Raw genomic sequence first — 20,588 nt, forward strand, 5'->3', positions numbered from 1 at the left:
GGGCTCGTCCGGGATTTGAACCCGGGACCTCTCGCATGCTCTCAAACTCAGGCCCTAAGCGAGAATCATACTACTAGACCAACGAGCCCATTCAATGCTTCTAAACATAAAACTGAAACCTTTCACGTTCTCAGTCTCCTTCCTCAACACATCTGGGAGGTGTTTTATATCTGACCTTGGAAGACAGGACCGAAGCAGAACAAAGAACAAAGACCTTGTCCAGCACACTCGGGGCCCTTCAGACCTCCATGTTTTCTCCACCTCTGTAAACCTACTTTCCCGTAACTATAACTCTTCCCTCCTACACAGGCCATAATCCGACAATTTAACGGTCACCTGTCTACGTAGGTGTCTTTTAAAATTCGCAGTTACACACGCGTCTACCACACTGTTCCAAAACCCACCACACTCTGTACAAACAACTCATCTCTGACATCTTCTCTAAACTCTCCTCCACTCAGCTTGCCGCTATCTGCAAGGAGTTTGTACGTTCTCCCATTTCCGCGGGGATAATCTGATCAACTATTTTAGTTAGAACTCCCCCACCTACTCTATCTATTACCTCGCCCCCGTCACTGCACCGTCAGCATTTTAAACCGCTTTTTATATTAGAAATGTATTTTATTCCATATCAGTACTTTAACCACTAACGACATTTTATAACATTCTTTATTCTTCATCATTGCTGAATGTTGGGTTATTTTATCGCGTGTTTTTCGTGTTGACGAGCACACCACAGCAAGTTTTTTATAGAGTAATGTGAACGAGTCTTAGGCAGATATTAATTACTCTGAAGCCTAAGATCTTTGCACAGTACTGCAGTAATTTTATGTATTGCACTGTACTGCTGCTGCCGAAAAAACAACAAATTTCCTGAGATATGTGAGTGATGACAAACCTGATTCTGATATTGGTCTCTGTTGTGGACTGAGAGTGAGAAGGGGACAGGGAAAGGGGAATCATGTTTGGGACAATGGGAAGGGAGATGTGAGAGAGCGGAAGGCACCAGTGAGACATTCGGTGATGATCAATAAACCGACTGCTTGGAATCAGACGACCTGGCTGCTGCCTCGGTGCTGAGTGCCTGCACCTACGTCACTTCCTGACCCCGGAGCTCCTTCTCTACCACCCGTCCAACACTCCCTCCCGCGGCGCTCCAGCTTCACCAAGACCCTTTGCTCCCGCCAAATCTACCAACTCGTTCTACCCTGTATGTTGACAATACAGTACTGGGCAGAACTCTTAGGCACTTGAGCTGTATATCTGTCTGTGTCTCAGACATTTGCACAGTGCTGTATATGCTCGCGCGCACTAATATGTATAATTTTTTCCTGTTCAGCCGCGTATTTTCAATCCTTCTATTCCCTTCGCCATGCTCTGTCTGACCCCTCCATTATATGCCACGAATACAGCTACGTCCCAGCTCTCAGTGATAACCTAAAATTATTCTGCAGCTTTGAGAAATGTATGTGTTTAAAATCACGTTTGTTTCATCAGATATTGCGGGAGATGTTCTGGGCTGGAAACGGTTAAGTGAGTGTGTTTGTTCAGTGACTGTAATTAATGGCGGTCTCACTGGAAACCGCTGACGTTTGGCTACTTTTCCTTCTCTCCAGTTCATCAGTAAATATGGCTCTTCCCACACTTCCTTGATATCATTTCCATCGGTACTGCCGGGACAACTGCCGGTACTGCCCCGAGGCAGAGTCCGGTATTACAGTGAATGATCTCGCTCGGTTCTGCATTCTCACTGCTGTGGTGCTTGTTGTTATATCCAGGTATTGATACTATAAACCACGCATTTGGTCCTTCTGTACACTCAGACTGAGATGTAGCTATTTTTTCTTTGCTCTGAATGCAATATTGACTCCTGAATACATATTACCTGAAGCTGACGTTCTGGGTAAGCTGCTGACAGCACTTAACATTCAACTTTCAAGAGATGTACAATCTCACTTTCACCGCATCTCCCACTTGTGTTGATGTCAGCTTCATTTCCGTCTATATTGACTGATTTATTTATTTAGAGATACAGCACGGTAACAACCAATGAGCTCACACCGCCCAATTACACCCTTGTGACCAGTTACCCTACTGACCCGCACGTCTCCGGGATGTGGGAGGAAACCGGGACACCTTGAGGAAACCCACGTTGGGAACGTACAAACTTACAGACCGCGGAACTGAACCCGGGTCGCTGGCGCTGTGAAACGTTACACTAACTGCTATGTACCGTGCCAACACCAAGGGCCGTCAGTGATTTTCACCGGTTACCACGTGAGAGGGATTGGTTAGCCTGAGGGGGATAAAATCCCCGGGACCACGGCAAGCTTACCTTCGGACCCTGTGGAAAAGTAAGGAAGAAATCGAGTGAACCCTTGCAGAAACTGTTGCTTCATCTTGTAAAGATCATCACCAATGCATCCGTTGTCTCTTCAGCACCTCTCTCCGGACTCTGGGATGTTGTCCATCTGGTCCAGGTGACTTATCCACCTTAAGACCTCTGGGTTTGCTTAGCACTTTTCGCTTTGTAACAGCAATGGCACTCACTCCTGCTCCCTGACATTCACAGACCACTGACACACAGCTAGTGTCTTCCTCAGTGAAGACAGATTCAAAGTGCCCATTAATTTAGTCTGCTATTTTGTTGTCCCCCGTTACTATCTCACCAGTATCATTTTCCAGTGGTCTAATATCAACTCTCACCTCCCTTTTACTCTTTATCTAACTGAAAATAACTTTCGGCAACCCGCTTTATGTTATTAGTTAGCCTGCCCTCACATTTCATCTTTTCCCTTCCTATACCCAGGTTGTCTCTGATGCTGAGCAGGGGAGGGCAAAGTCCATGGCGAGCAGGAACTGTGGGGAATCATCAGTGACAGGAACAGTGAGTAATTCTGTAGCTGACAGCAAGGTTCATCACCTCCCTGGTGTCAGGGTCAGGGACGTCTTCAATCATAGAACAGTACAGCACAGAAACCGGCCCTTCGGCCCCTCAATGTCATGCCAGGCCGAATAAATTAGTAATCAAATGCCAACCCAACTAAATCCCTTCAGCATACACAATGTCCATATCTTCCATTTTCCTCACATTCATGTGCCTATATAAACATCTCTTAAAAGTCTCTAATGTTTCTGCCTCTCGCACCACCCCGGGTAGCACATTCCAGACACCCATCGTTCTCTGTACAAAAGACTGGCTCCTCACCTCTCCTTTGAACTGACCCCTTCTCACCTTCAATGCAGGCTCTCTGGTGTTGGACGTTTCAACACTTGGAAGAAGATTTCTCCGTCCACTCTGGCTCTGCCTCTCAAAATCTTATTAGCCTCTCTCAGATCCCCCTTCTGCCTCTGCATTCCAGGTTGTTAAGTGTGAAGCCAAGCAGAGATGCAGAACGCATGCTGCTAAATAAGAGAGAGATAAAAGAGAGCCATTCAAAATGCTAATAAGAGAGAGATAAGGGAGAGTCATCCAAAGTGCTAATGAGAGAGAGATAACGAGAGAGATAAGGGAGAGCCATTGAAAATGCTAATAAGAGAGAGATAACGAGAGAGAGATAAGGGAGAGTCATCCAAAGTGCTAATAAGAGAGAGATAACGAGAGAGAGGCACGTTTGGCGTCTGCAGTGATACTGCCGCGGTCATTTCGCTTTGAGCATGACCTGCTCGGTAAAACTTCTGCTGAGACGAAAGGAAGTAGTGAAGTTTGATGGAAGGTGATACCCCATGGGGGGAGGTGGGTAAAATAGCGGGTTTGCTAAGACGCAGGTAGACACGCCACGGGACCCTGAAGAGAATATTGTGCCCCCACAAGTCGGTGGGAGTTTGGAGGACCGATTCGCGGGAATCGGCCAGAGGCTCACAGTGTGTAAAGGTCCGACCGGTGGGGACCTGTTGTGTGTCCACCCTCGGCTGGGTGACGGGTTCACCACGGAAGAACGGTCGCATCTGGAACGGAGTGGTCGCAGCCGCTGACCACAACGGGACAAGAAGACAACGGAAGGTTTGCCTGAAACTTCAGCTGTATCTCTCCCCTCCTCCCCCTCCACGGTACCACAACAACTATCTCAAACTACACTAAACTGAACTGAACTCTGGAAGACTGATCATTTACCCCTAGACTTCGATAGAGCTTGGCTGATTCCCATATTTCTGTGTATATTATCATTGCTAACCTGTTACACTTATACCCTTGCATCTAGTGTACTGTATTACTTAATTTACTAATAAACGTTGTTAGTTTCCAGTGATAACAGACACCAACGAGTGTTCCATTTCTGCTGGGGTGACAGCCCAGTTACGGGGTACGGAACATAAGTGGGGCCTCTGTCCGGGATTTTGAACGCCAACATTGGGACTAGTTGAATCGATTGGGTTAAATTCCCGTATCTGGGGAAAAAAAAAACAAAAAGGGCAAACAGCAGAAATGGAGACTGAGGAATTTCTAAAGATGCCAACCTTGGAGGCATTAGAGGATTCCAAGAAATCAGACTGGGTGAATGTTGCAAAACGGCTGAATCTTTGGAAGGGGAAGCAGGCAATGAGGAGATCGGAGATACAGAGAACCACGATTGAGTATTATGTGTGTCAGGATGTGTTTCCCGAAGGGGACCTGGAGGTGGCGTCTGAGAGCAAACCTGGAGGGGCTGCGATCCAGCTGCAGATGGAAAGATTGAGGCTCAAGCATGAGTTACGAGTAAAACAGCGAGAAAGGAAGGGAAGAGAGAGAGAGACGGCTAGAAAGGGAGAAAAGAGAAAGAGAGAATGCACGAGAAAGGGAGTAAACAGAGGGATCGAGAAAGGGAGGAAAGAGAGAGAGAGAAACAGCGAGAAAGTGAGGAAAGAGAGAGGGGTGCGAGAAAGGGAGGAAAGAGAGAGAGAAAACTAGAAAGGGAGGAAAGAGAGAGAGAGATGCGAGAAAGGGAGGAAAGAAAGAGAGAAAGCTAGAGAGGAAAGAGAGAGAGAAGGTGCGAGAAAGGGAGGAAAGAGAGAGAGCGGGGTGCGAGAAAGGGAGGAAAGAGAGAGAAAGCTAGAAAGGGAGAAGAGAGAGAGAGAAAGCTAGAAAGGGAGGAAAGAGAGAGAGAGAAGATGCGAGAAAGGGAGGAAAGAAAGAGAGAAAGCTAGAGAGGAAAGAGAGAGAGAAGGTGCGAGAAAGGGAGGAAAGAGAGAGAGAGGGGGGCGAGAAAGAGAGAGAGAGAGAGAGAGCGAGAGAGAGAGAGAGAGAGAGAGAGAGTACCGTATGTCATAGAGAGAGTTGAGGAATGAGTGTCAGAGAGAGATGGAGACAGTGTGTATCAGAGAGAGAGAGAGAGAGAGAGAGAGAGAGAGAGAGAGAGAGAGAGAGAGAGAGAGAGAGAGAGAGAGAGAGAGAGAGAGAGAGAGAGAGAGAAGGTGTGAGAAAGGGAGTTTGAGCTGGAGAAGTTAAAGAGAATGCGAGAGGGGTCCAAGGTGGAGGGTTCACGGCGACCCCGGAGGTAAGGTTGGTTCCCCCATTTGAGGAGACCGATGGTGATCGGTACTTTCTACACTTGGAAAGGTCGCTGTGAGTCCGGACTGGCCGAGGGATAAGCGGGCTGTTGTACTCCAGAGTGTGCTGAAGGGGAAGGCTCAGCAAGCTTACTCAGCCTTGTCAGCAGAGGATGCGAAGGAGTTTGATGTGGTAGAAGAGGCTATACTCAGGATCTGTGAGTTGGTCCCGGAGTCATACCGGCAAAGGTCCCGGAACGTGAGGAAGCAGTGGGACCGCACGTATTTAGAGTTTGCCCGTGAGATGCAAATGTATTGTGAGCGTTGGTGCGCCTCGAAAAGGGTCACTGGGGATTATAACAAACTGCTAAAGCTACTGCTGATTGAGCAGTTTAAAGGTTGTGTCCCTGAAGGTTTGCGGACCTACCTAGATGAGAAAGAGGCAGAAACCTTAGCCGCGACTGCTAAATTAGCGGAAGAGTAGGCGTTAACACAAAGCAAAGTTTACCCCGAGTAAGAGATACCAGAAGGGTAGTAGAGAGGGCAGAGAAGTCCGCCGGCTGAGCCAGGGAGTAAGCCGGGGACTAGTGAGCAGGGTAAGGAAGACGGGGAACAGTCTGGCAGGAAGTCTCCTAGTTTTAATTGCGGGAAAGCCGGTCATATTGCGTCCAGGAGCTTTGCTCCGAGGAAGGCGATGGGGAAAGGAAAGGCGACCGCGCCGACGGGCTGAGTTAAGCCGGTTGAAATGCCCTTAAGAGAGGAGGAGCTAAACCGAGTTCAGGAGGGATGTGAGAAATTCCTTTCAACCGGTTTGGTATCCGTGAGGGAGGGGTCACCCCCCGGTGCCAGTAAGAATCTGGAGAGACACTGGGGCTTTTCAGTCCTTAATCCTAAACAGAGTGTTGTAATTCAATAGTGAGACAGATACTGGTGACGTGAAGGTGACAGAAGGAGTTGGAAAAGGGACCGAGGCCGTACCGTTATATAAAGTATTTTTGAAGTGTGATTTGTTTTCCGGACCAGTCACGATAGGGGTACGGTCTGCACTCCCGATACCCGATGTAGATGTCTTGCTCGGGAACGACCCGGCAGGTGGGGATGTGTACCCAGCGGTGAAGCTGACGAGCAAGCCTGCCCGGACTGAGGACCCGCCCATAGTTTCTGAAGTTACTCCCGCCTGCGCAGTGAGGCGAAGCATGGCCAGAAAAGCGGCAGAGACAGGCGCCAATTTACATGAGTCCAGCGTTGATTTAGTTGAGACGTTTTCACCAGCCCTGTACCAAGAGGGGTTAGAGGGTGGTAAAATGGAGAATAGTGGAGCTAAGGAAAGTAAAAGAGACGAGGCAAATTTAGGGTTGTCCAGGAAAGAGAATTTGAGTCTTGCCCATAAGCTACCCCTAGGTGTACATTTTGGAGTGAGGAAGGAGTTTATGGAGGCACAGAACCAAGATGAGGAACAGATGTGGCAGCAAGAAGGTCCAGGGTTTTTACTGGGGGGGGGGGATTTAAACGTGAATGTGTATTATAAATACAATACGTAGGTAGCCATCACTTAACAGAGTAAAACAGATATAGTTTCAAATCTTACATCGAGATAAACAATCGGCAATCGCATTGTCAGTACATTACAGAATACAAAGCAATACATATGTCATTATCATGTAGTACATTACAGAAGAATATACAAATACTAATCTCTATTTCACTTTTAAACTTAACTTTCAGCCAGTCAATATACCATGGAATTGCCTTTATCTTTCACAAGCATTTTCACAAAAAAGTCAAATTCCTGCAAAACCAGATCCTGTTGTTCAAAGTGGGGTTTGGTCAACCATTGTCCCTTTTCCACTTCGAACCAGAACACTTAACCATCCCGAGATCAGCTTGCTTACCAGCTCGGATGAGGCCTTCATAGACTCCCTGCACAGGTGCTAGCTTATCACCAACGTTTCGGGCCAAGACCCTTTGTCAGGACGAACTGAAAGGAAAGATAGTAAGAGATTTGCAAGTAGTGGGGGTGGGGGGCATCCTTTCAGATAGTCCTGGAAGGGTTTCGGCCCGAAACGTCGACAGTGCTTCACCCTATAGATGCTGCCTGGCCTGCTGTGTTCCACCAGCATCTTGTGTGTGTTGTTTGAATTTCCAGCATCTGCAGATTTCCTCGTGTTTGCAGACCAGCAGGCACTTTGCTACCAAACCACTGTCTCTTCAGCAAGGTCAATGGTTCTGACACCAATCCAGACTTTAAATTTACCTGATTCAAAAGTCCAGTAACACTTTTCTCATTATCTTCATTAAAATTCACCTCACCAGCTTTTATCTCATCACCAACTTTTAAAACACCTTCTAACGTAAGTGACAGAGAATCCTCACTTTCCACTCGTGCCAGGGTTAACCCCTTACTCACTGAACCAAGTCCATCTGACACAAAAGGACTGCATTCCTTTTTAACCAAGTCAGACCCCTCAGTCCTTAACTGAGCTTCAACACTAGGTTCAGTCCCCTGTGAATCCACAGGTACTTCAACAACCGGAACACAGGCAAACGGGACAGCTGCCTCTTCTAGGTTTTCAATACCTGTCCCAGTTTCAAATGCCAAGTTCCCCTGATCCCCCAGCCAGTCTCTAGGCAACTCCCATCCAGAGAAAACTCAAACTTGCTGTTTAAAACAACCTCGTCTTCTAACCCAGCAGACTCCCTCAAGGTATCGGCATCCTTTTCATCTCGGAATGCCCTGACATTACCAGAAACACACTTAAATTCTTCAACTGCAAACAGTTCTTTCAAGCTATACAAACCATCAGTGTCCACCGTTGGACCTCCCAGCTGCCACATCTGTTTCTCATCTTTGCTCTGTTCCTCCACAGATTCTTTCCTCGATAACGATAAATCTGCCTGGTGCCCCTTATTCTCCTCAGCCTTACTGTCCTCTAAATCCTGTTGGTACAGGGACGGTAAAAATATCTCGGCTAAATCAATGTTTGTCTCGGCAGCCTTTCTCGACTTGCTTCGGGTTACAGGCAGGCAGGATAAACTTCGAATCTATGGGCGGCTCCTCAGCACTTGCAGGCTTGCTCATTACCTGAACTGCTGAGAACACATCCCCCCGGCAGGTCATTACCGAGTAAGGACATCCACATCGGCTATCGGTAGTTCAGACCTCACCCTATCTTGACTGGTCCGGATACTGAGTCACATTTCAGAAATATTGTATGCAGAGGTACAGCCTCAGTCCCTTTCCCAATACCTTTTATCACATTCACATCTCCAGTCTCCGTCTCATCACCGAATTCCAACACATTCCTTAGGACCAATGACTGACAAGCCCCAGTGTCACTCCAGATTCTCACTGGAACCGGAGTTGACCACTCCTTTACGGATACCAACCCGTTCAAAATCAATTTCTCGCGTCCTTCTTGAACTCTATCTGACCCCTCCTTCCTTCGCGGTCTGTTAACCGCTCAATGCAGGCAGTCGGGGGTTGTCGCCTTTGCTTTTCCTTTCACTTTTTTTTTGAGCAAAACACTTGGACGCTGTGTGACCAGTCTTCCCACAATTATAACAGGTAAAACTGGGGAACTTCCCTCCAGACTGCTTCTCGCCCTCCTTACCTTTTCCGATACTCCCTGGCTTACTTCCTGACTTAGCCGGTGGTCCTCTCTCTAACATCCCTACTAACCCTCTGGTAGCTCTGGCTCCTGGACTTCTTTAAGTCTCTGAACTTTTGTCTACTCGCGTAGACTTTAAGTACTGCATGTTTCACTGTATCATAATTCCTTGACTGTTCAGAATACGCCCTATGAGCCTTCCCTTTCAACTCATATGGTAACATGACAATCCACTTATCCTTCAGCCATTGTCGAGTCTGTGCCGCTTTTCAAAGTGTAGTAAATACCGGTCTACCTCAGTTGTATCAAGGGGGGGGGGGTGCTAACCCGATTTCCTGGCTGATATTAAACGGTACCACCAGCTCCTTACGCCTATTACCCTCAAACTGTATTTCTGCTGTTTAATGTTGGTTTTCACACACCCAAATCAGATAAGGGAATTTACCCCCGGTCAATTCAACAAGCCCCCCCAATTTGTATATTCAAAATCCCAGACGAGCCCTCAATTTTGTAGTGTACCATGTGACCGGGTTGCTGAAAGAGCAGAAATGGAGAACACATTGGGGTCTGGTATTACCATAACTATTAGTGTTTATTAGTAAGCTAAGCAATACAGTTCTATAAAATGCAAATATATGAAACAGGTTAGCAGTGATACATACAGAAAATGTGGAAATAGGAAAAAAAAACACTTTCAAAGTCTAGGGGTGACTGAATAAAGTCTTACCATGGTGAAGAATTCAGTTTGGTTCAGTTTAGGTCGAGGTAGTTGCTTGTGGAGGGAGGGAGGGAGAGAGAGAGAGAGAGAGAGAGAGAGAGAGAGAGAGAGAGAAGAGAGAGAGAGAGAGAGAGAGAGAGAGAGAGAGAGAGAGAGAGAGAGAGAGAGAGAGAGAGGGACAGAGGGAGAGGGAGAGGGAGAAGCCGTTGCTGCCGGTCTTCCCGCTGTCTTCTGAAGTTCTGTTATGGTCACCGACTATGACCATACCACATATGACTGTTCTTCAGTGGTGGACCCGTCACCCAGGCAAGGATGGGCACACAAACAGTTCCCCACCGGTCGTACCTTCACACATTGTGAGCCACTGATCCATTCCCCGAATCGATCCTTCAAATAACCCACCTTCGTCTGGGTGCACAACGCTCTTTCACTGTCCTGTGGTGTGTCTGTCTGTGTCTTAGCAGACCTGCTTTTTATCTCGCCTTTCAGGGCACTGGCCGTCCATCAACCCGGTCCCACCTTGCTGTCTCTGCAAGAATCTTAACAAGCAGGCAAAAGAGTCCTTGAAGCCAAGGTAAATAATAAGCCAAGGAGCCATAATATTAAATCATCTCTCTCTCTCTCTCTCTCTCTCTCTCTCTCTCTCTCTCGTCTCTCTCTCTCTCTCTCTCTCTCTCTCTCTCTCTCTCTCTCTCTCTCTCTCTCATCTGCGCTGGATGCCTCCTCCCTCCTTCTCTCTCTCTCTCTCATTAGCAGCATAGTTCACGGGGGTGGGTCAACTCTTGACCCCATCTCAGCTTGGTTTGCTCATCACACTGCCCATACACCTCCTCCCTCAACTCCATTTAGGACTCAGATAGTCCTTCCAGGTGACGTGTCACCTGAGTATCGGCTTCTATTTTGTCTGGTGTTCCCGGTGCGACCTCCTCGACATTGTTGAGGCCCGGCTTGAATTGTGGGACCACATCATCGAGCACGTACGCACCATCTGCCACAAGCGGGACTTTCCAGTGGCCAAACTATTTAATTCCCAGTCCCATTCCGATGTGTCAGTCCTTGGCCTCCTCCTGTGCCAAGATGAGGCTGCCCTCAGGGTGGAGGAACAACACCGTATATTCCGTCTGAGTAGCTTTGAACCTGAAGGCTTAAATATTGATTTCTCCTTCTGATGAAGAAATTCACCCCCCCCCACACACACACACCACCACAGGCCCTTCCCCTATTCGCCACTCTTACCTGTTACTTTCTCCCTGTGTTCCCCTCCCTTCCCTTTCTCCGACTGTCCACTCTCCTGTCCGATCAGATTCCTTCTCCAGCGCATACCTTTCCCACCCACCTGGCTTCACTGTCTACAAACTCAATATGCTGGAATATTCCATCTTTCTTCTCAGCCCTGATAACTAATGGTATGGACTGATTCCTCCCTCCCAGCCTGCTGGATTAACCCCCTCCTCCTTTGGCCTTGTACATTATCACCCCCCTCTTTCACCATGAGCCATTAACACACTCCTCTTTAGGCTTTCGTCATTAACAATCTGATCCCTTGGCCCCCATATATTAATCCCCTCCTCTCACAGACCGAGTCCTTAACCCTCTCTCAGCGGCCTTATGTAGGGAATTGGCAGGATGCTATATGTGGACGGATCCTGGAGATCATAAAATCCCAGCGGAAGTAGCTGAGGATCCAGGATCACTGGCGACATCCAGGCCCGACCCCTGAGGGGGAAACTGGATCCTCCCCTGAACGGGGAGTGCCGAGCCAGAGGGGGTGCTGAGGTTCACTGTGGGCTCCGCTGGAGAAAACACGGCAGGTGGAGAGAGGGAAAGGTGGAGAGGATGGGAGAAGAACAGGGGAGGAGGAAGGAGAGATGGAGTGGAGAGGTGAAAAGATGGAGAGAAGCTGGAGAGAGAGTTGATAATGGGAAAGGGAAAGATGGAGTGAGGATGGGATCCGGAGGCAAAAAGATGATAGAATAAGATAAAGCGAAGATAGAGGAATGAGGAGAGAAGATGGTGTGTAAATGGGAGAGAAAAAGGGTTATGAGAAAGGATAGAGTGGTTGAGAAAATGAGAGAGAAATATATCGTGAGGTAGAATGAGAGGGTGGGAAAGGTGGAGGGAGGAAATGGGAGCCTCGTACCAGACTGAAGAACACACATTCACCAAGGAGGTGAGAGAGAATTTGTTCCCTCCACACCTGGTCTGAGGGAGGGGAAGGGGGGAGAATGCAGTCTTCACAGAGACAACACCGGGCCTGGGGATGAAACAAGGTCTTCAGAGATTGATGGAGTGAGAGAACGAGGGAGAGGTGCAATGAGAGAGAAAAAATGGAATGAAAGGAATGGATGGAAGATAAAAAGGGAGTGAAAGCGAATGGGATGGAGAGAGTGAGAGGGAGGGGTAGGGTGAAAGTGTATGAGGGCAAATGGGAGAGAGTGGGAAGGGTAGAGAGAAAATTGGAGGGAGAGAAGGGAAACGGAAGGAAAGGATGAAGGCAGACAGAATGAGTTTACAGGAAGGGAGGGGAACAAAATAGGCACCTGAGAGACCCCGTCAGGAGAGACGTTCCAACTTCCCCAGGTCTATGAAGGGTCGCGCAGCCCCCCCCCCACACACACACCCCAGCCACCCACCCGAATGACCTATACACACACCCTCTGACCTCCCTCCACCCACTGTTTCTGCCCTGCCCACTCTCCCCAGCAGATGGCGCAAATGTTCACTCTCCAGATTATTACAGATGATATGAAAGGAACACATCTCTCAAAATCTTGCGTTCGGACAGTTCCGTGTTTATTGAGCACGCACAACAAGCAATAGCAATGCAAATCATCAGCTTCACTACCAAATAATATTCAGGAATATCAAAGATCCCTTGGATTTTAACCCTTCAAACCCTTGCAGACTGTGGACACATTATAACGTCTCTGCACTCTGTTCTCCGACACCCTGTCCCAATCTCCCTCTCTCCGTTTGTGGGAATCTGTGGTTAGAGATCGACTGACTTGCTCGATGTCAGAGATGGAAATCAGAGTGTATCAGAGAGAGAGAGAGAGAGAGAGAGAGAGAGAGAGAGAGAGAGAGAGAGAGAGAGTGTAAGACCGTAAGTCATAGAGAGAGTTGAGGAATGAGTGTCAGAGAGAGATGGAGACAGTGTGTATCAGAGAGAGAGAGAGAGAGAGAGAGAGTAAGACCGTAAGTCATAGAGAGAGTTGAGGAATGAGTGTTAGAGAGAGATGGAGACAGTGTGTATCAGAGAGAGAGAGAGAGAGAAATAGAGCATTAGAGGTAAAGGGAGAATGGCAGAACGAGAGTGCATCAGATAGAGGGATGGACAACGAGAGTGTCAGAGATAGAGATGGAGAACGAGAGTGTCAGAGATAGAGATGGAGAACGAGAGTGCATCAGATAGAGGGATGGACAACGAGAGTGTCAGAGATAGAGATGGAGAACGAGAGTGTCAGAGATTGAGATGGAGAACGAGAGTGTCAGAGATAGAGTTGGAGAACGAGAGTGTCAGAGATAGAGATGGAGAACGAGAGTGCATCAGATAGAGGGATGGACAACGAGAGTGTCAGAGATAGAGATGGAGAACGAGAGTACATCAGATAGAGGGATGGACTACGAGAGTGTCAGAGATAGAGATGGAGTACGAGAGTGTCAGAGATTGAGATGGAGAATGAGAGTGTCAGAGAGAGAGATGGAGAACGAGAGTGTCAGAGATAGAGATGGAGAACGAGAGTGTCAGAGAGAGAGATGGAGATTGGGACGGTGTCAGACGGATGTGTCGGGTGTCGTGTTGATCGGGTGGGTATGTGCAGGATTGTCCTGTGCTCTGCGAGTGTACACAGATGTCTGCAAAGGTGCACAGGATACTTTCCTCACTACCTCTGGAGATCAGAGACATTCCTCACTACATCCACAGACCATGACGTCTTTGCAGTTCTGTGTTTTTATCAAAGAGCGTTTCATTATTTCACACATAATTCCAGTTCAATCAGCTAAGAGCAAATTATTGATGATATATTAATGCAATGAAGCCCAGCATCAGCTAAAGTTCCCATTTTATTTTAAACCCAGATGTGTGTCTCACACTGACCCGGTCCTGTAGTGAGGGATGTCGGTGTTTACGGACCGTACACTGTGGAAGGTGTGTGACGTCTCACACCGACCCGGTCCTGCAGTGAGGGGTGTCGGTGTTTACGGACTGTACACTGTGGAAGGTGTGTGACGTCTCACACTGACCTGGTCCTGTAGTGAGGGGTGTTGGTGTTTACGGACCGTACACTGTGGAAGGTGTGTGACGTCTCACAACGACCCAGTCCTGTAGTGAGGGGTGTGGGTATTTACAGACCGTACCCAGGATGTTCTGTGATTAATCTCATCATTCGGGAGATCTGTTCCTCCTGAAACAGGCTGAGTCTGTGTGCTCACTCTCAGTTCTAGGCTTCTGGATTTGAGTGGCCTCACTACTCAAGGGGATTGTACTTCATAATTTGATCAACACGTGGATGAAGACATGGTACAGAAGGGAGGGCTTCAGATTTGTAGATAATTGGGTAGTTTTCCAGGGAAGTTGGGACCTGTTCTGGCGGGATGGTTTACATCTGAATTGGAGGGGGACAAATATTCTTGCAAGTAGGTTTGCAAGAGAGGCTCCTGTGGATTTAAACTAGATACAAGGGGGGAGGGGAACCAGAGTTTAGGAACCTATGATTGGGAAAAGGAAGAAAAAGAAGATAGTAAAGTTGTTTGCACCATTATAGATAAACAGACAGGAAGAGGTGGAGAATTTCTTAAATGCACTTATTTTAATGCTAGGAGTATTGTAAGAAAGGTGGATGAGCTTAGAGCATGGATTGTTACCTGGAAATGTAGCTATTAGTGAAACATGGTTGCAGGAGGGGTGTGATTGGCAACTGAATATCCCTGGATTTCGTTGCTTCAGGTGTGATAGAATCCGAGGGACAAAAGGGGGAGGTTTTGCATTGCTTGTAATAGAAAATATTACAGCAGTGCTCTCGCAAGATAGATTAGAGGGCTCGTCTAGGGAGACTATTTGGATGGAATTGAGGACTGGGAAAGGTGTTGTAACACTTAAAGGGGTATATTATAGACCAGCCAATGGGGAGCGAGAATTGGAGGAGCAAATTTGTAAGGAGATAGCAAATATTTGTAGTAAGCATATGGTTGTGATTGGGGGAAATTTAAATTTTCCACACATAGATTGGGAAGCCCATGCTGTAAAACGACTGGATGGTTTGGAGTTTGTAAAATATGTGCAGGATATTTTTTTGCAGCAATACATAGAGGCATCAACTAGAGAAGGGGCAATGCTTTATCTCCTGTTGGGAAATGAGATAAGTCAGGTCACGGAGGTATGTGTTGGGGACCACTTCAGGTCCAGTAATCACAATGCTATTAGTTTCAATATAATTATGGAGAAGGACAGGACTGGACCCAGGGTTGAGATTTTTAATTGGAGAAGGGCTAACTTTGACAAGATGTGAAAGGATTTAGGAGTAGATAGGGTCAATTTGTTTTATGGGAAGGATGCAATAGAGAAATGGAGGTCATTTAAAGGTGAAATTTTGAGGGTACAGACTCTTTATGTTCCTGTTAGGTTGAAAAGAAAGGTTAAAAGTTTGAGAGGGCCATGATATTCAAGGGATATTGGAAACATGGTTCGGAGAAAGAGAGATATATACAATAAATATAGGAAGCATGGAGTAAATAAGGTGCTCGAGGAATATAACGAATGTAAAAAGAATCTTCAGAAAGAAATTAGGAAAGCTAAAAGATATGACGTTGCTTTGGAAAGGAAGGTGAAAATAAATCCAAAGGGTTACTACAGTTATATTAACAGCAAAAGGATAGTAAGGGATAAAATTGATCCCTTAGAGAATCAGAGTTGACAGCCATGTGTGGAGCCGAATGAGATGGGGGAGATTTTCAACTATTTCTTTTCTTCAGTATTCACTAAGGAGAAGGATATTGAACTGTGTAAGGTAAGGGAAACAAGTTGGGAAGTTATGGAAACTACGACAATTAAAGATGAGGAAGTACTGGCACTTTAAAGGAATATAAAAGTGGATAAATCTCCAGATCCTGACAGGATATTCCCTAGGACCTTGAGGGAAGTTGGTGTAGAAATAGCAGGGACTGACAGAAATATTTCAAATGTCGTTAGAAACCGGGATGGTGCCGGAGGATTGGCGCATTACTCATGTGGTTCCATTGTTTAAAAAGGGTTCTAAGAGTAAACCTAGCAATTATAGGCCGGTCAGTTTGATGTCAGTGGTGGGAAACGTAATGAAAAGTATTCTTAGAGATGGTATATATAATTATCTGGATAGACAAGTTCTGATTAGGTATAGTCTGCATGGATTTGTATGTGGAAGGTCATGTTTGACAAATCTTATTGAATTTTTTGAAGAGGTTACTAGGAAAGTTGACGAGGGTAAGGCAATGGAAGTTGTCTATATGGACTTCAGTAAGGCCTTTGACAAGGATCCACATGGAAGGTTAGTAAGGAAGGTTCAATCGTTAGGTATTAATATTGAAGTAGTAAAATTGATTCAACAGTGGCTGGATGGGAGATGACAGAGAGTAGTGGTGGATAACTGTTTGTTGGTTTGGAGGCCGGTGTCTAGTGGCGTGCCTCAAGGATCTGTATTGGGTCCAATGTTGTTTGTCCTATACATTAATGATCTGGATGATGGGGTGGTAAATTGGATTGGTAAGTATGCAGATGATACTCAGGTAGGTGACGTTGTGGATAATGAAGTAGGTTTTCAAAGCCTGCAGAGAGATTTAGGGCAGTTGGAAGAGTGGGCTGAACTATGGTAGATGGAGTTTAATACTGAGAAATGTGAGGTGCTACATTTTGGTAGGAATAATCCAAATAGGACAACATCATAAATGGTAGGGCATTGAAGAATGCAATAGAACAGAGTGATCTAGGAATAATGGTGCATAGTTCCCTGAAGGTGGAATCTCATGTGGATAGGGTGGTGAAGAAAGCTTTTGGTATGCTGGCCTTTACAAATCAGAGCATTGAGTATAGGAGTTGGGATGTAATGTTAAAATTGTACAAGGCATTGATAAGGCCGAATTTGGAGTATTGTGTACAGTTCTGGTCACCGAGTTATAGGACAGATATCAACAAAATAGAGAGTACAGAGAAGATTTACTAGAATGTTACCTGGGTTTCAGCACCTAGGTTACAGGGAAAGGTTGAACAAGTTAGGTTTTTATTTTTTGGAGCGTAGAAGGTTGAGGGGGTACTTGATAGTGGTATTTAAAATAACGAGGGGGATAGATCGAGTTGACGTGGATAGGCTTTTCCATTGAAAGCAGGGGAGATTCAAACAAGAGGACATGAGTTGAGAGTTATGGGGCAAAAGTTTAGGGGTAACACGAGGGTGAACCTTTCTGGAATGAGCTTGCAGTAAAAGTGGTAGAGGCAGGTTCGGTATTGTCATTTAAAGTACAATTGGATAGGTATATGGACAGGAAAGGAATGGAGGGTTATGGGCTGAGTGCGGGTCAGTGGGAATAGGTGAGAGTAAGCGTTCGGCATGGACTAGAAAGGCCAAGATGGCCTGTTTCCGTGCTGTAATTGTTATGTGGTTATATGTTTAAAAGCTCGCAGGCTGCGGCACACTGGGGAATCAGCAGAGTGTAGCAACATCTTCGGGCTCTCCTGGGATTAACCCTCTGTGAGCCGTATACTTGTCTAAAGGCAGGCTGGAGTAAGGGAGAGGGTGCAAAGCATCAGGGAGATGGAACTGCAGACTCCTTCATTGTTCATGGGTCGCCTCCTCACTCTCCGGAAGCTCCGACGTGCACTGCACAAGCTCGATCTGAGGATCCGGATCATCGAACATCTCCCGGAGCTGCGGCCAGAGAGGAGGAAAGATGAATGATTGCCGAGGAAGGAGAAGTTGATGGAGTGATGGGAGGAGAGGAGCATTAAGACAGGGGGCAGAGGTGTGACAGAGAGGGAGGGAGCTAAGAGGAAAGAGGAGGATGAGAGGAGAGAAATGAGGGACTGGGAGGGAATGGGAGGAGGAGAGGGGAAGGGAAGGAGAGGATATTTGTCCCCGTGTTCCGCCCTCCCTCCACCCCATCCCTTTCAGCTCACTCTCTCACCTTGTTTCGAATGGCTTCCCGCACTTCTTCCTCACTCACGTCTCCACTCGCTGTCACTTGCACGTCAATCCACCCGTCCTCTTCTCCTGAACAAAACAGCCCAGTGTCAACATGGTGTCACTGTCAGGTCAAGTGCTGCTCACAGGATGTGCTCCCTCGTCTCCGTCCCTTCGATCGTGCAATCTCTTCTCTCCCACTGTCCACCTTTGCACACCTTGATTCCTCCCCACATCCTCATCAAATATCTGTGTCAATATTCATTTAGACAGGGACAGGGAGAGTGTGAGAAAAGGGCAGGGGTGGGGTCAGGGAGAGAGAGTGCACAGGTAGTGAAGAGAGGCAGAGAACGAGGGAGGGGCAGACAGTGAGGGGTGGAAAGTGGTAGTGAGAAAAGAAAGAGAAAGATGGATGAATCCAGAGTGAGAGACAGAGACATGGAATGTGAGATTTCCCAGTTACCTGCATTGGACAGTTTTATGGAAAATGATGTCAGTTACATCCACATGTAAGATTAGAGCAGTACACGGTCATTGGTACAGAAGATTAGAGCTCCTGGTATTGGGTGTAGTGTGTTACCGAGGAATGAAGACTTATGATCACACGGAGAATGGACTCTTGGAGGAACGCGTTATGAAAACTGGCAAGAAACCTCCCTCATTCACTCACCATCCCTCTGTATTCAGGCCATTCCAGACATCAGTCAGCTCCCACTCCCACTCTCCACCCCTCAATCACTCTCTCCCTCCTCAATCACTCCGACCATCTCTCCTCACCCACACATCCAGTCATTTTCTTCCTCAGTGACATCAGGTCTCTCTATTCAGAATCAGGTTTAATGTCACTGGCATAATCCCCTCCCACATAAACAGACATTTACAAACCAGCAGTGCACAAAGAGAGGACAAAGTAATGGAAGTGGTGATCATGGGTTCATTGTCCGTTCAGAAATCTGATGACGGAGGGAAGACTCTGTTCCTGAAACGCTGATTGTGTGTCTTCAGGCTGCTGTTCCTCTTCCTTTGTGATAGTAATGTGAAGAGGGATTCCTGAGTGATGGGTGTCTTTAATGATGAATCCTATTCCGTCTCCCCATCTCTTTCTTGTCATAACTCCCCCACACATCCTTACTCCCGGTTACTCTGACCCTCTCCCTGGTCTCCACATTTACCCTCTCCAGCCATCTACTGGCCCCTCGGCCCATCGTCTCCCCTGACTCTGTCATTCATGTGCCCTGCACTGCAGGTCGAGCAGGTGAATGGGCCCAGGAGTGGGGGAGTGGGGGACTGGGGCAATGGGGGAGAGGGGGAGAGGGGAGTGGAGGAGTGGAAATGATCAAATGTCTCCAACAGTCCCAAGACTTCCTACCTGAGGTATCCATTCGGGCGGAGGACGGTTTCTGTATATACCCTCCAGTAGTTGATCCTTTGGGCTGATCCCCTGTGGAAGTATCCTGGTCTACAATGAAGGATTACCAAAAAAAGGTCATCTCAGTGGGACAGGAGATCAGGGAATCTCTGTGGTGAAACTGACACCATCCCTCCACTTCCAAATCTTCCCCTCACTGCCCTCAGTTTGAAACAGGAATGATTGTTTCACTTCCCTATATATAAATGCATGGTTGAATTACAATAAACTTCAACTTGAATCGGCTCATGAGAGCTTCCAGGTTACAAAGTTATGGAATGACACACGTTCACAAGACTTGGTACCTGAGCCTGTATCTCGAGCTGGGTCTGAAGAAGTTTCCTGGGAAAAATCTCCAGTGGATAACCTTTCAGACTGTTTCCCTGTGGAAGTCCCAGGACCTGGAATAAAGGAATGGAGAGAGGAAGAGTGAAAACACAGGAACAGATCATTAGACAAGAGATGAGTCTGAGGGAATGGGGATGGGGAGTGTGAAGAAACCAACAATATCCTCTTCCCTATTCTGACTCTCCCTCCCAAACCACCATGACTCCAGGTCTCTCTCCTCAGCATGAATTTCTGCAACTGAACATGGTAATGAGGGATCCCTTCAGTGAATCCCACCACCATCTCCCGAGTCTGAAGACTCTTATGGGCTGGTGGTCAAGCATGAATCATCTTCTCTCCTTCAGCCTCTCCAGTCCAACATCCACCCCTCTCTGCTCACTCACCCCACCTCACACTCTCCAACCCCAATCCTGACCCTATTCAACACGTCACAAAAACAATCTCTACATACAGATAGTTTACATCAAACCTTCATTATTCTCCACTGCGAAGACCAACAATGCATTCTCATGTCCCAACAGTTCAAAAACACCCCAATATCACTAACTCCATGGACTCACCAGTCAGTTCCCACGCGGCCACTGGGGCCTTGGCCCTCTCAGTGTTTCCCACCATCCCCAACACACAATGATCATTGTCTGATCCCTCATCCATCCCATCCTAACACTACCCTAGCTGAGTCCTCATGCTCTGGTCACCAACCCACCTCACCCGGCCCCATGGACTAAACTCAGACCAAGGACATTACTGCCCACGTTATAATTGTACAACACCCTCTCGTAGTGATCCTGGATGGTGCAGAAATTGGTCACAGGGAGGAGAGAGGAACCTCTCACTCCGTCATTCAACCCCCATCCCCTGCATCCAGCAGGTAAACTGATCCCTGAGAC

General features: G+C 47.2%; 1 non-coding gene across 1 annotated transcript; it reads right to left on the reverse strand.

Moving 5' to 3' along the window:
- Positions 1-88, reverse strand: trnap-agg (transfer RNA proline (anticodon AGG)). The gene is given in 2 exon segments: positions 1-36; positions 53-88. It is a non-coding gene; the product is annotated as a tRNA-Pro (tRNA).
- Between the last annotated feature and the right edge of the window lie 20,500 nt (positions 89-20,588).

Source organism: Hypanus sabinus, unplaced genomic scaffold (assembly GCF_030144855.1).
Source record: "Hypanus sabinus isolate sHypSab1 unplaced genomic scaffold, sHypSab1.hap1 scaffold_980, whole genome shotgun sequence".
NCBI lineage: Eukaryota > Metazoa > Chordata > Chondrichthyes > Myliobatiformes > Dasyatidae > Hypanus > Hypanus sabinus.